We start from the raw sequence: 16,864 nt of genomic DNA on the forward strand, positions 1-16,864 counted from the left end.
TGATTTTAAGGCTTTCCCACAGTCAGAAAATACTGCAAAATATTTTGTTTGCTTTTTCCCAATTTAAGATAATGTGCCGTGAATTTGAAAACAGCAATGCAAAAGTTACTCAGCAAAAAATGTATATGTAGGTCTTTGTCATAGCAAAAGCCACCACATAGATTTTAATTGATCCAAGCTGTAAGCAAGGAAGTTAATTCTGATTTATCTTGCATACTTGAGAAATCGTTTGTAAGGAATTTCCTACAAAACCACATGAATATCGTTACTACCAAGTATGCTAAGGATTTCAGTGTGGAGAGGTTCTACACATGATTCAGCTTCTCTTTTCATAGCCTAGGGAATGCCATGAATTCACATAAGTGGATTTTTAACATGACTGAAGCTGACCCTTTCTGTGCCAGGTTCCAGACTCCAGAGTTGGCCAAAGTCACACCTGCTCTTTTTTTTTTTTTTTTTAAGGTTTTTATTTATTTATTCACGAGAGACACAAAGAGAGGCAGAGACATAGGCAGGCTCCCTGCAGGGGAGTCTGATGTGGGACTCGATCCTAGGACCCCAGGATCACGCCCTGAGCCAAAGGCAGACGCTCAACCACTGAGCCACCCAGGTGTCCCACACTTGCTCTTTTTCCAGCCAGCTAGCCTACCACCTGAGTGGCTGGGGAACCTGGAGGTCCTTCCTGCAGAAGGTGGTAGGATCTTGAATATACTTCGTGCACAAAGGATAGACGACTGAGGGAACGACAGCAGTTCCCAGACTCGGCTCAACCTCACAATCAGCCGAGGAGCTTCAGGACCCTAGAGCTGCCCAGACCTGTTTGTTTCACACCCAGGCTCCCATTACTACCTACATTTCAGCTAGGGTCTTAATTGCCTGTTGAAGAGCTTTCTTGACTTTGTAATCGTGGTGTGTCTTTTTTTTTTTTTTTTTTTTAACCACCATACCTGTTTATTAGTAATGATTTCTGATGAATCTCCAAAGTATTCAGGAAAGTTGGTGTGTTTCAGAGACAGGGAAACTTGGGTAAAAGGTGCAGGCTCCTCTGCTAGAAGTCCCAAGGGGAGCAGGCCCCTGGAATTGGGTAGTGAGTGGCACCTGGAAAGAAGGGGGCATGCAGGCCAACGCTTAGAGCTTGTAAGGGGAGAGAGAGAGATGGGGGTTGTGCATGGAGTCTTAGATGGTTCAGTGGGCTGCAGGTTTGACTCTGTAAACTGCATTTCTTCATAATTTGTACGTTTCCCTTTTGTCATTCTTTGTCATGGTAAGGAAGAGACTGTGTTTGATGGCCATCACTCAGAGAACCTTCCACTTCCTTTTAGATGGTTTTTGAGTTAGTACTGTTTGTAGGAAGTCTGGCATCTATTTAAAGTGGTAGTTTTTCCGCCACTGCTTTTATATTTTGTTGTTTTAGATACAGAAGGGTACTCTAGACTCAGATTTCTAGGAGATCAACGGGGGACAAGCTGGATGCTCCATGTGTCAGAAGACAGTATGGTTTCCTTTTTTGTTTGGTAATGACAGTATTTTGTGGCATGCTTCTTGTTAACTGCAGACTAAGGTATCTCTTAATTCAAAGAGTGGACTTTTATTTAAAGATTTTATTTATTTACTTATTTGGGAGAGAGCGAGCGAGCACACAAGCCTGACTCCCTGCTGAGTGCAGAGCCCCATGGTGGACTGGATCTCATGACTCTGGGATCATGACCTAGGCTGAAACCAAGAGTTGGTCGCTCATCTGACTGAGCCAGCCAGGCGCCTCGAGTGGACCTTTGTTTTATAATAATGTCTAGCTGTTCTCAGAGCCCTTCCATTCCTCCGCTTGATATGCTGAGTGCAGTGTGGTGGTGTCGGTGTGTATTTCATCGTTCGAAGGGCCCAGCTGGGGGCGTGAAAGACAATCGATGTTCTGTTGGAGCAGTGCAATCACTGACGCTGGCTTCTGATTTCCTGGTATTAGCCTGTAAATTCAGGTCCCTTCATGCCAGTCGTCAAGATGCAAAGAAGTAGATTAGAGAGTAAATGTAATTTTGGGGGAGGGTGGGAAGCACGGTTTGTAATATTTCTTTAGGACTGAACTCTGTTACCTAGCATTCCTTCTGCTTTACAACATTCACATAAGTATGACCATGAAAAAAACCAAAAAAACCCAAAACAGTCTAGGAACCTTTTCTGAAGCCTAAAGACTTAAAATGTCATTACAGTTTCATCCTAAATGACTTTAAACATCCAAATGTTTCCCTTAATGATTATGAAGATCTTTATTATAGAATATTTTGGAAACTACAATAGAGGGTAAAGAAGAAAATAAAGATGGCTCAGCAGTGACTCTTGTTAATATTTAAACCATCTCCCTTCAGGGTTTTTGTGTTATGTGTGTGAGAGTGAGGTGCAGACTGTTTTGTATCCTGCTTATTAACTTAATATTATGAACAATTTCCCATATAAATGATGATCCTTCAAATATATTGTTTTCCTTGGTTGTTTTGTTGCCCAGATATTTTCTTTGCTTTGAATTTCTGGTTGAAACACCACTCACTCAGGAATTGGCTCAGATGCTCTTCTGCCCCTACAATGCCTTTCCTTCACAGAGGAAGTTGAAAGAATCTCCACAGAAGGTTGATTTCAACACTCCTATCACGCTTATCATATCTTGCCTCATGTAATTTTTTTGCGTGCACATCTACTTCTTCATCTGACATTTCTTGAACCCTTTCTTTGGAATAGGGACTATACCAACACCTCATAATACATTGGTAATGGAAAATAAAAGCAAAATACCATAAGGTAGTTTTGTGCCGCCTTTGAGATACTGGTGCCTGGGCTGGGGATACAGAGCCATTATTCAAGTAATCACACAAATAAGTGTTAATTTATAATGATCATGAGTGATTTAAAGGAGAGGTAAACAGTGCTTATGAGAATAGTTCAAAGGAAGAAGGACAAGGTGTTTTATTTGACCAAGGATTTATTTTATTTATTTATTTTTTTTAAAGATTTATTTATTTATTTATCATAGACAGAGAGAGAGAGAGAGAGAGGCAGAGACACAGGAGGAGGGAGAAGCAGGCTCCATGCCGGGAGCCCGACGCGGGACTCGATCCCGGGACTCCAGGAACGTGCCCTGGGCCAAAGGCAGGCGCTAAACCGCTGAGCCACCCAGGGATCCCCCTGACCAAGGATTTAGTCTGATCCAGGTCTTGCACTTTTATAAAGGTCTGTGCGATCGAGAGCTACCTTGTCCATACCAAGAACCTGATGTGGTTCAGTGCTCTGCTGTGGTTGGAGGGCACTGGGGTCCTTTGTGATCAGCTCTGACCAACAAGAGTGCATTGTAAGGTGGAGAAGATGTTAGAAAGGATTTCAAATGAGGCCAGGTTAGAAAAATTGTAGTAAGTGATTCTGAGGAAGAGAAGATGATACAAGGAGGACATTTTAGTTAACATTCTAGTTGTTGCCCAATATGGAGCCATTTATCATGATACATAGAAGGGATTCCAGTAGTTGATGGGAAATGAGACTGTTCTCCTGGTTCACCCATCTCCCTGCCCAGCAACCCCTCCTATTTCCACTTTTCAGAAGCTTGAGGACCTGAGGGAAAGCTGTGACTCCCAATAACTGGTATCTCCTGAGCACAGGCTCCTGCCGGCAAACACTATAGGACATAACACAGAGGAAGAAGTCTGAAGGCCTTAATAATGGCAGAAGGCTATCTTGCTTCCTCTGACCCCCTCCTCCTTACTCTGTCACTGAGCCTTGTTTATCCCAGTGATGGGGAAATTTCTTGCGTAAGATGATTTCTTGTCCTTGGTGCCCTTACTGTTTCTTTTTCTTAAGCACTCCTCTCTCTTGCTAAATAAAAATTTTTTAATTCCGTTTTTAGGACTAGCTTAAAAGTTACCATCTGTAGAGTTTTTTCTGGTTTCCTAGAGTTAGTTACTTTAGAACACATACCTCTATTATAGTATTATTGGAATTTTTTATCTAGTTTCTTAGCTTGCTCCTTTGGATTGTAAAGTATTTGGGATTTTGTATTCTCTTTGACTTTTCAGTACCTGAAAGGCACTCCATAAGTGGCACATCTAGGGTATTCAGTAACTTGTGAGTGAATGAATTTCTTTTTATTAATTAATTAATTAATTAATTATTTTAGAGAGAGTGATCATGTGTGCATGGTTAGGGAGAGGGAGAGAGAATCACAGGCAGACTCCTTATTGAGCATGGAGCCTGATGCCAGGCTTGATCTCACAACCCTGAGATGATGACCAGAGTCGAAACCAAGAGTTGAACCCTTAGTGGACTGTGCCACTCAGGATCCCCATGAGTGGATGAATTTAACTCACATTTGCTTTACCGTATTGATACCTTACTAGGGCTTTGCACTTAACAAATGTGCGATAAATAGCTGAGCTTTTTAATTGGCCAGTTCGCACCGTGGAAGGTCAGGAGTACGGTTTTCTTGAATTCTTTATTAAAGATGATAAACATATAAAGATATGTTCCAAATAAAATTGAATGTACACTGTGGGCGACTCAGGAACATACTGTATTCTAATATGATGTAGAACACGTAGTTTGCAAAAGCTGATTTAAAACTGATCATGCTCATGTGTGCAGGAATTGCTTGAAAAGGATCTTGGTAGTTCATCAGCACCAGTAGTCTAGTTATTCAGGGCTGATGAGACCCTGGGAAATCTGATATGCTTAAACAGAAATATCTGAACATTGATATCTACTGGAAAATCAGTTGTTAACAATCAGAAATGTATTTCTTTTCTTTTTTTTTTTTTTTTTTTTCCAGAAATGTATTTCCAAGGAGAAAAGTATTTTATACTGTGTTAAGAGAATCCTGTTCCCAGGTGATAGATAACTAGGGCAGGGTTGTTTCTTCCACTGTGGCCAAGTTCGCTTTATGCCACTTCACTTTTACAAAAGACTATATTACTACCTGTTTTCACTAACCGAAAGAAATCCAAAGAGGATTTTCGCTTTTATGAAATGGTAATTGTTTTTTTGCTTTACGTTGTTTTGGCTTATGAAAGGTCTCATAAGAATATTCTTCTTTTGGGTAGCAAGAGAAATCTATATTACTATCTTCAGAAAGCTTCCTGGTGCGTATGTGGCATCAAAGCTGGCAAGGATAGACAGAGTTGCCGATACTCCTATGGGTGAAGCATAGGACTTGCTGCGTGAGTTTTTTCTTTGTTTCTGCCAACATACCGTCCTAGATTTCTTCAGAGAGTTGTTCTACTGGGCACAAATCCTTTTTCTCAGCTTCTGGCTGATTCCAATAAAAATAGGGTGTACCTTCCCCTACTATTCTAAATAGTTTCAGTTCCTCTGTTCATGAAATTATATCGTACTCCTTTCCAAATGTTGATTCATTAACTGCAATCCTCTGTAAGGGACTATTACTTTGTCGATAGAGATTTTGTAAATTGGTTTAAGTTATGAGAATATGGTGCTATCAATCTCTTGTTCCATTGCTACCCTCTGGACTTGATGATTGATACCCAGTTTTTTGTTTATAAGATAGAACTTTCTTAATTGAGAGAATTTCTCTGGTGTGATTATCTCCCTCTACTCAATTTTTTTCTCTTATTCTCTACCTCCCCAGCTATATATGTCCTTAATTAAAATGTTTATTTAAAATCAGCAGTGGATAAATGACCTTTGTCCAAAAGCAAACTATTCAACTGCATTATTTGAATTTAGTGATTTTGGATTCAGGTTTGATTTAAATGATGTGGATTTATGTTGCAAAAAAACCAAACCTTTTAGGTATTCCTGATGCTGTAGTTGAATAATATACTCAAAGCATCTTCTAAAGTTAATTTTCTCACTGATTGATTTAAGAGGACTTCACCTGATGAAGCAATAATTAGAAAGATAATATATAAAAATTGTAATTTATTTTGCTACTAACTCACAAGAGAAAACTATTAGAACTCTGTAAAAAACTACTTACATTTTCAATTATAGGTACAAAATTTGGGGATATTAGTCATGTTTTATAATTGGGATGCATTGTATGATATGATGCTTTGGAAGTACGAAAGGGAACACACAAGGGCATAATTAGAGCCAAATGTGCACTTACATTGGTCTCTTAGAGACAAAGCCTGGATAGGCCCCTGGGGCATTTTTCTTGAAAAGAGTCCTTGATGATCCATAATGTCATCAAATTAAAAAAAATACAACTGACTCTTGAACAACATCAGGGTTAGGAGTGCAGCCCCCCCCCAAGTTGAAAATCTGAGTATGAGTTTTGAATTCTTAAAAATGTAACTACTAATAGCCTACTGTTGACTGGAAGGCTTACCGTTGACCTAAATTAGTCAATTAACACATATGTTGTATGTATTATATACTGTATTCTTGCAATAAAATAAGCTAGAGAAAAGAGAATATTGCTAAGAAAATCATAAGAGAAAATACATTTACAGTGCTGTACTGTAATTATTAGAAAAATAATCTGTGGATAAGTGGACCCATGCAGTTCAAACCCATATTATTCAAGGACCAACTGTATACTTCAAATACTGTCAATAAAGTAGATTTGACATATAATAGTAAAGAAAAGTATACCTAATTTTGAAAGTGTGAAATTGTCAGGCACAGAACATATGCTAGTGATTTTGTTTTATATTTCCTTGTACTGGCAGAGGCCACTACCCTCTTTGAATTTTATGTAGGCCCATGCTATGATTGTTAATTTCCTCCAACATGATATAATGAGCCAGGCTTTTGGATTGACATTTTATTTATTTATTAAAGATTTTATTTATTTATTCATGAGAGACACATAGGCAGAGACACAGGCAGAGGGAGAAGCAGGCTCCCTATGGGACCTGATGTGGGACTCGATCCTGGAACTCCAGGATCAAGCCCTGGGTGGAAGGCAGATGCTCAATCACTGAGCTACCCAGGTGTCCCTGGATTGACATTTTAAAGTGATGTGAGCTGTCCTGCTGTGGACTGCACTAAGATTCCTTTCACTGAGACCTCTTCCTTGCACTCTTTCCCTAAGACCCAGACTGTATGAGCACTAGGGTCATTTCCCTTGGCCCAGGTGTGGAGAGATTTATGTTTATTAAGCACTAATTATGTGCTAGATATTTGCTAGATACTCTACCTATGTTATTTCAGTTAAAGCCTTTTTACAACTTCAAGATTAAAGAATTAGTCTATGCATTTCAGTCATGGAGTAATAACTTATCCAGGGACCCACTAAAGGAAAGTCTGAAACTTGGCTTCCCCTCCAGGTCTGACAGTGGAGCCCATGCTTTTTCCACTCTACTGTGATAACCTGTATTTTGCGGGAAGAGAATTTAGTGGCTTGGAGAACATTTCTTGCTTCCTTTCTCCTAAGCTGCCAGGATCTCTTTTGGTATACCTAAGCTGTGCCATCATTATTATTAAAAATAGTTATTCACTCATCCACCAGCCATCTAGCCATTCATCCATTCATCCACACATCTAACAAATATTTATTGAGTACTTATATTGTGCCAGGTGCTGTTTGAGAACCTGCTGATAAGCTGGTTACCAAGCCCTCTCTGCCTTATGAAGCTTATACCTGATTATCCAAAGACTCATTATACAGTGAGTATGGGGTGGGAAAGAGGGTCTGCTTAGCCCAATGTTAGACTTCTAGGAAGCCCTCAACAAGTGTGTTTCTTTTGCCCCACTTCTTTTTACCTAATTTTTATGTGCCTGGTCACATATTGCCTCTTGTTTGTTCATTTATGGTTGTACTTTGAATTGTTGACTTGGGTTTGTGTTTTTCTCAGTTCAGGATCAGCCTGTTAATCTTTAGAAACCAGCATGTTCTGCAAAGAGATTTCATCTAAATGGTCAGTTACTGATTTTGAATATTAAGAAGGTAGTATGGGATATAAACTTTCAATTATGAGACAAGTTCTGAGGATCTAATGTATAACATAGTGACTGTAGTTGAGTAACACTGTATTGTTTAATTGAAAAGTTTTTTTTTTAAAAGGTAAATATGTGAAGTGATGATTGTGTTAATTAACTTGATGGAAGGAATCATGTCACCATGTATACATATATACATATATCACATCATCTGTTGTACACTGTAAATACCGTATAATTTTTTAAAGATATATTTATTTATTTGAGAGAAAGAGTGAGAGTGGGGGAAGGGGCAGAGGGAGAGGGAGAGAGAAAAACTCTTGAGCAGGATTCCCTGCTGAGCATGGAATCTGATGCAGGGCTCAGTCCTATGACCCATGAGATCTTGACAAGACCTAAAACCAAGAGTCAGAAGCTTAACCAACTGAGCCACTCAGGTGTGTGTCCTAATTTTATTTGTTGATAATACTTCAAAGCCAGAAAAAGGCAGTATGATAAAAATGATGAAATTTTTTGCTAAAATAGTACCTTTTTAGTTCTTATATAGGCATTAATCTTAACTACATTGTATATGTATACTTTTTATTTAATTGATTTATTTATTTGAGAGAGAGTGTGCGTGCATATGTGCACAAGTGAGGGGGGAGGGGCAGGGAGAAGGGAAAAGCATCTTCCCTGCTGAGCAGGGAGCCAGATATGGGGCTCCATTCCAGGACCCAGGGATCATGACCTGAGCGGAAGGCAGATATTTAACCCACTGAGCCACCCAGGTGTCCCTGTATGTGTATACTTTTATATTGTATTCAGTGTCATTGTTAATAATTTACCATATATTATTTTGCATGTCATTTTAAAAGATTTATTATATTTTACAATGTGAGGTAATGAGTTAATGCCAAAACTCATTAACTGGAGCATGAAACTTAGATCCTATTATGAAATTCATTGAGCAAATGTTACTCATTGTGGAGAATCTTGACTTAGTCCTATTTTTGGAATGTTTCTTTTATACATTATCTTGTATCTTTTGATAAATTTAAACTATTTACTGACAGATTTTCATGTGAAATTAAACTGACACATTTCAACATGCTCCTTTAGAGCTGAGTGTTTCTTGAACTGGTCTCTGCTTGGCTACTGGATGACTTTAGACTGTGGTGAAGATAAATATTAATAATCTCAAACATTACTTAATGTAACTTTAATAAAAATATTATTTTTGAGAATAGCATAGTTCATTCCATGGAGGCACAATTTCTTATTTTGGTTCCACTTTTCATTATTGTTACATCTGATTGTTTTCCAGGAGGTGTCAGTTTTATGTCCAAGTCTTTCTCACATTCCTTCATTTCTCAATCCCCACTCTCCTGGTTCAGGCCCCAGTCATCACTCACCTAAGAAGTTGCAACAGCCTTGTTACTAGTGTTTCCTTATTCAGTGTCCTTCTTCTTTCAGGGCTCTCTTCCATATTATTGTTGAAGTTTTTTGGGGGGGAAAAGGAAAAAATACATAAATGCGTGTGTGGGGCACACATACATGGAGGCACATTTGTTTCTGATTGTGACGAGCCCTCGTGAATCCCCTGTAGTTCCTCTCTGCCTACAGGGCAGTGGAAGCTCCTTAGCAGGTTGTTTGAAAACTTTGTGGAGTAGTTCCAGCTTTCTACCACCAGCCCCTCTGTCCTTCTCCGTGCTCTTCCAGTTGGTTCCAGCCAATGAATGACTTTCTTTGCAATTTGGTTGTTAGTGGTGCTTGGTTGGCATTATTTGCATGTACACTATTCAGTCTTTCTTTTGTCCAGGTAGCCTTTTAACTGTGAAAGCCACTAATTTATCTTGTTTGAACACCTCACCTAGGGGCACCACAAGCCAGTTCTGCCATCTAAGGTAGCTGAGTTTGCTTTATGTGCTTTGTAAGATGTGAAAATTTTTTTCTTGAAAGCCTATGGCTTTAATGGAATTAAATAATTGAAATTTAATTTTCATTCTTTAGACTGACTGATTTGTTGAAGGTTTTTATTTTCCAATTTAGGCACTACCTGAAAATTCTGAACTATTTTTTACTATTACATTTTCATATTTATCATTAAACTTGTAGCATTTTCTTTTGTAATAGTATTCATAGCTGCAGGAGGTGATGGGTGTTAACTCAAATTATTGTGCTGATCATTTTGTGATATATACACATTTCAAATCATATGTTGTATACCTTAAGCTAATATAATTTTATATGGCAATTTGATTTCAGTAAAACTGGGAGGAAAAACCAAACACACTTGCTCACTCTGCTAGCCTACCTCTCCTTGTACAGTGAACATAACAAAAACTTTGTAAGTCATTAGCATCAGCATAGATTAAAAAAAAATACTCCTACTTCCTTGGCCTGATAGAATTGCAAGTCATTCCAAGTTCAGCTGAATGCTTCTCAGTATTTGAAGGTGAGTATTCACACTATAGCAATTCTGAATGACATGCCCTATGTACATAACTGACAGGATGACGAGATTTGCTAAGTCGTATTTGTAATTGCATAGTGATGGATCCCCCACAAGTTCATGGATGCGTGTTGAGGGAGGCATTTGGTTCCCTGGCTTTGAGGCCAAAGCTAGATGAGACACTGAATTGATAGTAAAGCCAGTCTAGCTCCAGTGGCTCTCAGGGAAAATTTCTATACGGTCTTTAGAGTTTAAGTTTTTCTTCATATGTTTGATATTTAAAACCTGTCTCCATGGTTTATACTCTTTGTTTACTCATACACCATGGGCATTGCAGCCTTTTCTGTCTTTATCCTCTATTTCCAACCCCTCATTGATTTTCCTCCTCTTTTTTGCCCTTATTTGTTATTCTTCCCTGATCCTATTGAGTTGATCTTAGAAGCTTTATGTTCTTTTGCCATTTCTTGAGGTAGAACCTGTCAACACTTCGGCTTTTATTTTTGCTGTTTTTACTGTCCTTACCATGATTTGAACTGTTAACTTTTTGAGAGGAAAGTCTGCCACTGGGACCTTTAGAGTTCTGCAGCTTTTGGAAACTCAGAGCCTTATACTCAATTGATGTTTAGGAACTGTTTGAATTATACAACAGAGAAAGTAGTCAATAAAATTAAAAGCCTACTGAACATGAGAAAATATTTGTAAATGGCATATCTGATAAAAGGTTAGTATCCAAAATATTTAAAGAATTTATACAACTTCAAAAAACCCCAACTAGTCCAGTTAAAAAGTGACCAGAAGACATAAATAGACATTTCTCCAAAGAAGACTTACAGATGGCCAACACATGAAAAGATGCTCAAACGTCACTAATCATTAGGGAAATGCAAATCAAAACCACAGTGAGATCTCACCTTATGCTTGTCAGAATGCCTAAAATCAAAAACACAAACAAGTGTTGGTGAGGATGTGGAGAAAAAGGTCACAGTTCACCCTTGTGAATGGTGGTTAGGAAGCAAACTGAAACAACCACTGTGGAAAACAGCATAGAGATTCCTCAAAAAATTAAAAATAGAGTTAGTTAGCATATGATCCAGTAATTTCACCAATGGGTATTTACCTAAGGCATATGAAAACTTGAATTCAATAGATACATGCTCCCCTACGTTTATTGCAACATTATTTACAATACCAAGATATGAAGTAGCCCAAGTGTCCATTGACTGATGAATGAATAAAAAAGTATATATATACACACACACATACACACAACGGAATGTTAGTCATAAAAAAGAAGGAAATCTTAACATTTGCAGTGACATGGATGGATATAGAGAGTATAATAACTATGTGAAATAAGTCAATCAGAGAAGACAAATACCATATGCTCTCACTCATATGTGAAACTTAATAAACAAAACAAGCAAGCAAAGGAAAAGAAAAGAGAGAGAGATAGAGGACATACCCAAGAAACAGGCTTTGCTATAGAGAACAAACTGATGGTTACCAGAGGGGAGGAGTATGTGCATTGAGTAATATATGGAACTGGTGAATCACTATATTGTAACTAATATGAAACTATGTTAACTAACTGGAATTAAAATTTTAAAAGAAGTGTATTTACTTAAATACTTGTTCTTAAGTACAGCAAGTAATTGCACCTTGGTTAAAGTGACTTGCTTGGTTGGTGAAGGTACAGCTAGGTCTTAGCTTTTATTGAGACTATGACAAGTGTAACTTTCGTTTTTGAGTGAGGAGACATGGTTGAAACTTCCTTTGTCATTTAGCTCTAACTCTGAGTGGTGCTAGTAACCTGTTCTTCCATGAGTTCAAGTCCTGCGTCAACTGTGAACTTCTGCTTTTCTAGAAAGTTTGTTTCATTATTAACTGAATGTTTTTTACATTCTAGTGAAGGGAAGAAGGGGCAGTTGATTATCTAGTTGCATTATCCACCCCATCTGTTTCCTGTATATGACAGTAATTTCCACCTCGTGCCTTTGCCCATGGGGTCAGAAGCACATACAGATGTGATTCTGGTTCTTTCAGTGAAGAGAAAGTTAACTACTCAACTTTCTTAAGATCTGTTTGCTTTTTTTCAGGCCTCAAGCTTGTCATTAATATATTCTCTTGTCACTTTAATACCAAAAGTGACTTTTCTAGTGTGAAGAGTAGGTGGCACACTTTGTAAGGTGCTCGAGCCTGTGCTTTCCTGTGGGAGATTAGGACTGTCTGTTCTGGAAGTATGCTATTTTGAGAGGTAAACCTATTATTTTCATTTTAGAAATGGATTCGAGGCATACACATAAAACATCTTGGGATTTATGACTAGTTTGGCATCATTGCATAAATAAATTTTAATTTTTTTATTCTATCATATGGGAACTTTTCTGAATTCATGCTTCATGCTTCAAAGGAACAAACTAAATATTAGGGATTGTTTGGTATTCATGTCAACAGTGGCTTCATTGGGTGGTAAAATGTCACAGGTTGGGCTGAAGAGATGTTGAGATGGTGTGTGTGTGTGTTTTAACTAATACAAATATACTAAGAGGAATGAGTATTGTATTGACTTACAGATATTAAACCTTATTACTTTTCTTAATTTAAAAATATTTCAAGTAGACTTTTATATAATACTCTCTTCATCAGATCTTAACCTTCTGCCATATTTGTGTGAGATCATAAAACATTTTGGAAAAAGTTGAAGGCTCCCCCTTTCTCTAATCCCAGACTGGTTTCTTTTGTTGGAATGTACATTATTTGATGGCTTTTAAAATAAATACTATATTTCTGTCAGTTTACCCAGTAAGTAGTTGAGTGGTGGTTTCCATTAGGGAAATGAAATTTATACCCCTCCCATCTGCAGGTTATGCTTATACTTCTTCTGAAGAGGTTTTAGGGAGAGGATGTGGGGTCAGTGAACGAGATGAGAAGTATATATATTTTGGAAAGTAAATTTGACTAAATGTGAGCATTCACATCCTGGTTAGTTGTTTAGTTTAAATGATATTTCAGAGTTACTAAGTCATTTCTTCAGATTAATTGTTAATCTGCTCAAAGGCCTGGATGGTCACTAAAACGGAATTGTTTTCTGTGAAGATTTTGTCCTATAGGTTCTAAGCATGTTTTCTTGCGTTTCATGAACTTGGTTGGTTTTGGCTAATTTTCCTTTATGTTTTTTTTTTAATATTTTATTCATTTATTCATGAGAGACAGAGAGAGAGAGAGAGAGGCAGAGACACAGGCAGAGGGAGAAGCAGGCTCCATGCAGGGAGCCCGACGTGGGACTGGATCCCGGGTCCCCAGGTCGTGTCCCGGGCTGAAGGCGGCGCTAAACCGCTGTGCCACCTGGGCTGCCCTCCTCTAAGCGTTTCATCCAATTTACAGAATTCTGAATATCTGTCTCTTTTACTTCTTTTTTTTTTCTTGTGGAAGTATGATACAAAAATCGAAAGCTATTTATTTTTCCTTAATGCTATCGCAGTCTGGTTTAATTCTGTGGCAAAGTTTTCATTGTTCAATTTTCATTCAATTCTGGATATGTTAAACTTGTATCATGTTTTCGAATTGAAATTGAGTTTTGATAGGTTCCAGAAGACAGAGGGAAAAAAAATTACTAAAAAGTAGGGCTTGTGTGTGTGTGCGTGTGTGTGTGTTTTACCATTGCTTGTATATCATAATTAAGGAAAAACTAGGAAAATAGATTAAAAAAAGACTGCCAGTGATCCTATCACTCATATATCTTAATTTTTTTTGCCATATACCTTTACAGGTTTTTTTTTAAAATAACGTATTTTAATATATAGTTTATCATATATATTTTCATTTAATATTACAAACAGTAAAGTAGTAATTTATAAGTAATTCCTAAGTTGCAATTATTCTAAACACTATAAGGTGGAGGTTATGTAATACAGTAGTAGGAACACAGGCTTTGTTTCAGATGGATTTAGTTTTGGGTTCCTGCTTGTTTCTACTATTAAGTTAACTGTGTTACCTCGGCAGTTATTTAACTACTCTGTTTCCTCAAGTGAAAAAATGTGGCTCATAATAACCATCTTGCAGGGTTATTTAAAGATTAGATGGAATAATGAACAGCTCGTTCATATTGTGCTGGGAACACACAGTACATATTAACTTATTATTGGAGGTTACATGACAAGAACAAGAATATTAGAAAAGGATTGGTTGTCTTGGGTTTAAATTCTAATGCCATCACTTTTTAATTTGCTTTGGGCAAATTGAGCTTTAGGACCTCACTGATTCCTACTTGTATTCCTTGTAAAAAAAAAAAGGGGATAATAAAAAAAGGGATAATAATATCCATCTGCTAGGATTATTATATTGATTATATGAGATAGAGACTATTATGTGACTGGCATAATGTGGGCACTCAAAGAGTAATTATTGTTATTAATAAGGAGGATTACTTAATTGAAAGGTTGAGACATCGAGGGCTCTGTGAATAGTGTGAATAGAACTGCTGCTGCCACCTGCCCCAATTTTGGAGTAGGTAGCCATCATTAAAATAGCATATTAGGAGGCAGTTTTTAGAGACCTTCAACATGTAATGAAAATCTACCAAATATAATTGGACATGTATGCTGAAATATATAACTGTTTGTGTTTCTCATGTGTAGGTTGTAGATTGTCTCCATCCCTCTCAAGCTGCATATCTTTCTTAGCTCTCATGAGCCTTCCCATGTTCTTTCCCTCATTTCTGTATTTTCTTGATTTTAATATTTAGAAGCACCAGTTCATATTGTTATTTCTCCCCTTTAGTATCATGATGTACCTCTTAGTTATTTATATGCGTGTGTATAAAATTTCAGAAAGGTCGTAGGAAAGGAATCTTGATCATGTTATTCTCACATTCTACTCTGTTGCTTTGGTGATGAATGCTGCCCAGACCCTCCTTTTTTATTAGTTTTTATGTCATTTTATATCATAGAAGCAATACCCCTTTTAATTAATCTCTCTGTAATTGTATGGTTAGGTTATGGAAGGTGAGTTGGGTGGTGAACTCATGTCGGGTGGGTGACTTGTTGGAGTTGATCAAGGTCCTTGTTTGTGGTCAAGTTACTGCACCCCCCCCCCCGCCCCGACACACACACCGTGCTTATACCTCAGTGTGATCACTCTATTTCCTCCTGTTGGTCACCCAGTGCCCTGACTCTGAAGCTACTTTTTCTATAAAAAATGTAAGGTGGAGCTTACTTCTTCTTTTTCTTTAAAGATTTTATTTATTTATTCATAAGAGACAAATAGAGAGAGGCAGAGACTTAGGCAGAGGGAAAAGCAGGATTCCCATGGGGAGCCCAATGCAGGACTCGATCCTGGGACTCCAGGATCATACCCTGAGCGGAAGGCAGACATTCAACCACTGAGTCACCCAGGTGCCCAGAGCTTACTTTGTCTTCACTACACACATGTGTGCACATATGTGTAAGTGCAGAGATACACATATACACATAATACACATACACATACCCACCCCACTTGGCAGTAAAGAGACTGCATTTGGTATTATTATTATTATTATTATTATTATTTATTTTATTTATTTATGATAGTCACACACAGAGAGAGAGAGAGAGGCAGAGACACAGGCAGAGGGAGAAGCAGGCTCCATGGACCGGGAGCCCGACATGGGACTCGATCCCGGGTCCCCAGGGTTGCGCCCTGGGCCAAAGGCAGGCGCCAAACCGCTGTGCCACCCAGGGATCCCCTTATTATTTTTATTTTTAAAAAAATTTTATTTATTTATTCATGAGAGACACAGAGAGAGAGGCAAAGACACAGGCAGAGGGAGAAGCAGGTTTCATGCAGGGAGCCGGACGGGAGACTCGATCCCAGGACTCCAGGATCACGCCCTGGGCCGAAGGTGGTGCTAAACCGCTGAGCCTCCCAGGCGTTCCTGCATTTGGTTTTAGATGAAGTCAGTAAAAGGAGACAAAATTAATAAATGCACAAGTTTTGCCAGTAATCTAAAAAATTTCTGTTTTGGAGATTGGCATTCAAGGGTGTATATATAGTCTAAAATTTTTCTAAGAGGCTTGCTTAAAAATAAGTAACCAGAAGACATTCTTTTTTTTTTGAAGACATTCTTTTAATATTCTGGGATTAGGAGCTGGTAAAAGTGATTCACCTTTTGTCTGAAAGTTTTTGAAGCATGTCCAAAGGGTACTTAAAGGGGAAAAACTGTTCTCCTTCAAGTTTATTAAAGGACTAACCATATTCTAATTTCATTTTAAGTTACACACTTTTAATTCACATGTTGATATACATTTTAATTTTCATTAATAGTTACCCTCATAGTAGGGATCTAGTATATTCTTAATGAATGACTATTTCATGACTATTAACTATTGATTTGTTACTGCTTTTAAGTTATGTTTAGCATTTGCAAGGGCTTCTTAACAGACTCTGTCATTTGATCCTCATAATCTTAGAAGTTAGATAGGGGAGGAATTTTCTCCATATTGCAGGGAACTTAGTGGAATTGCTCAGGTGCCACTAAATGATAACTCCAGGGTTTGAATTTAGTACTTCTAG

The 16,864-nt window shown here is 37.9% G+C and overlaps 1 protein-coding gene across 15 annotated transcripts in view; it reads left to right on the forward strand.

Annotated features, from left to right (window-relative positions):
* SIPA1L1 (signal induced proliferation associated 1 like 1) overlaps positions 1-16,864 on the forward strand; it is a 375,245-nt gene that overhangs the window by 55,619 nt on the left and 302,762 nt on the right. For 3 of the 15 annotated variants that reach the window (XM_038545124.1, XM_038545128.1, XM_038545130.1), the window contains one exon: positions 7,516-7,605. The exons of the other annotated variants lie outside the window; for them this stretch is intronic. The gene's annotated coding sequence lies outside the window, so the exon portion shown is untranslated. The remainder of the gene's footprint in view (positions 1-7,515; positions 7,606-16,864) is intronic. 15 annotated transcript variants of the gene reach the window in all.

This window comes from Canis lupus, chromosome 8 (assembly GCF_011100685.1).
Source record: "Canis lupus familiaris isolate Mischka breed German Shepherd chromosome 8, alternate assembly UU_Cfam_GSD_1.0, whole genome shotgun sequence".
Taxonomy (NCBI): Eukaryota; Metazoa; Chordata; class Mammalia; order Carnivora; family Canidae; genus Canis; species Canis lupus.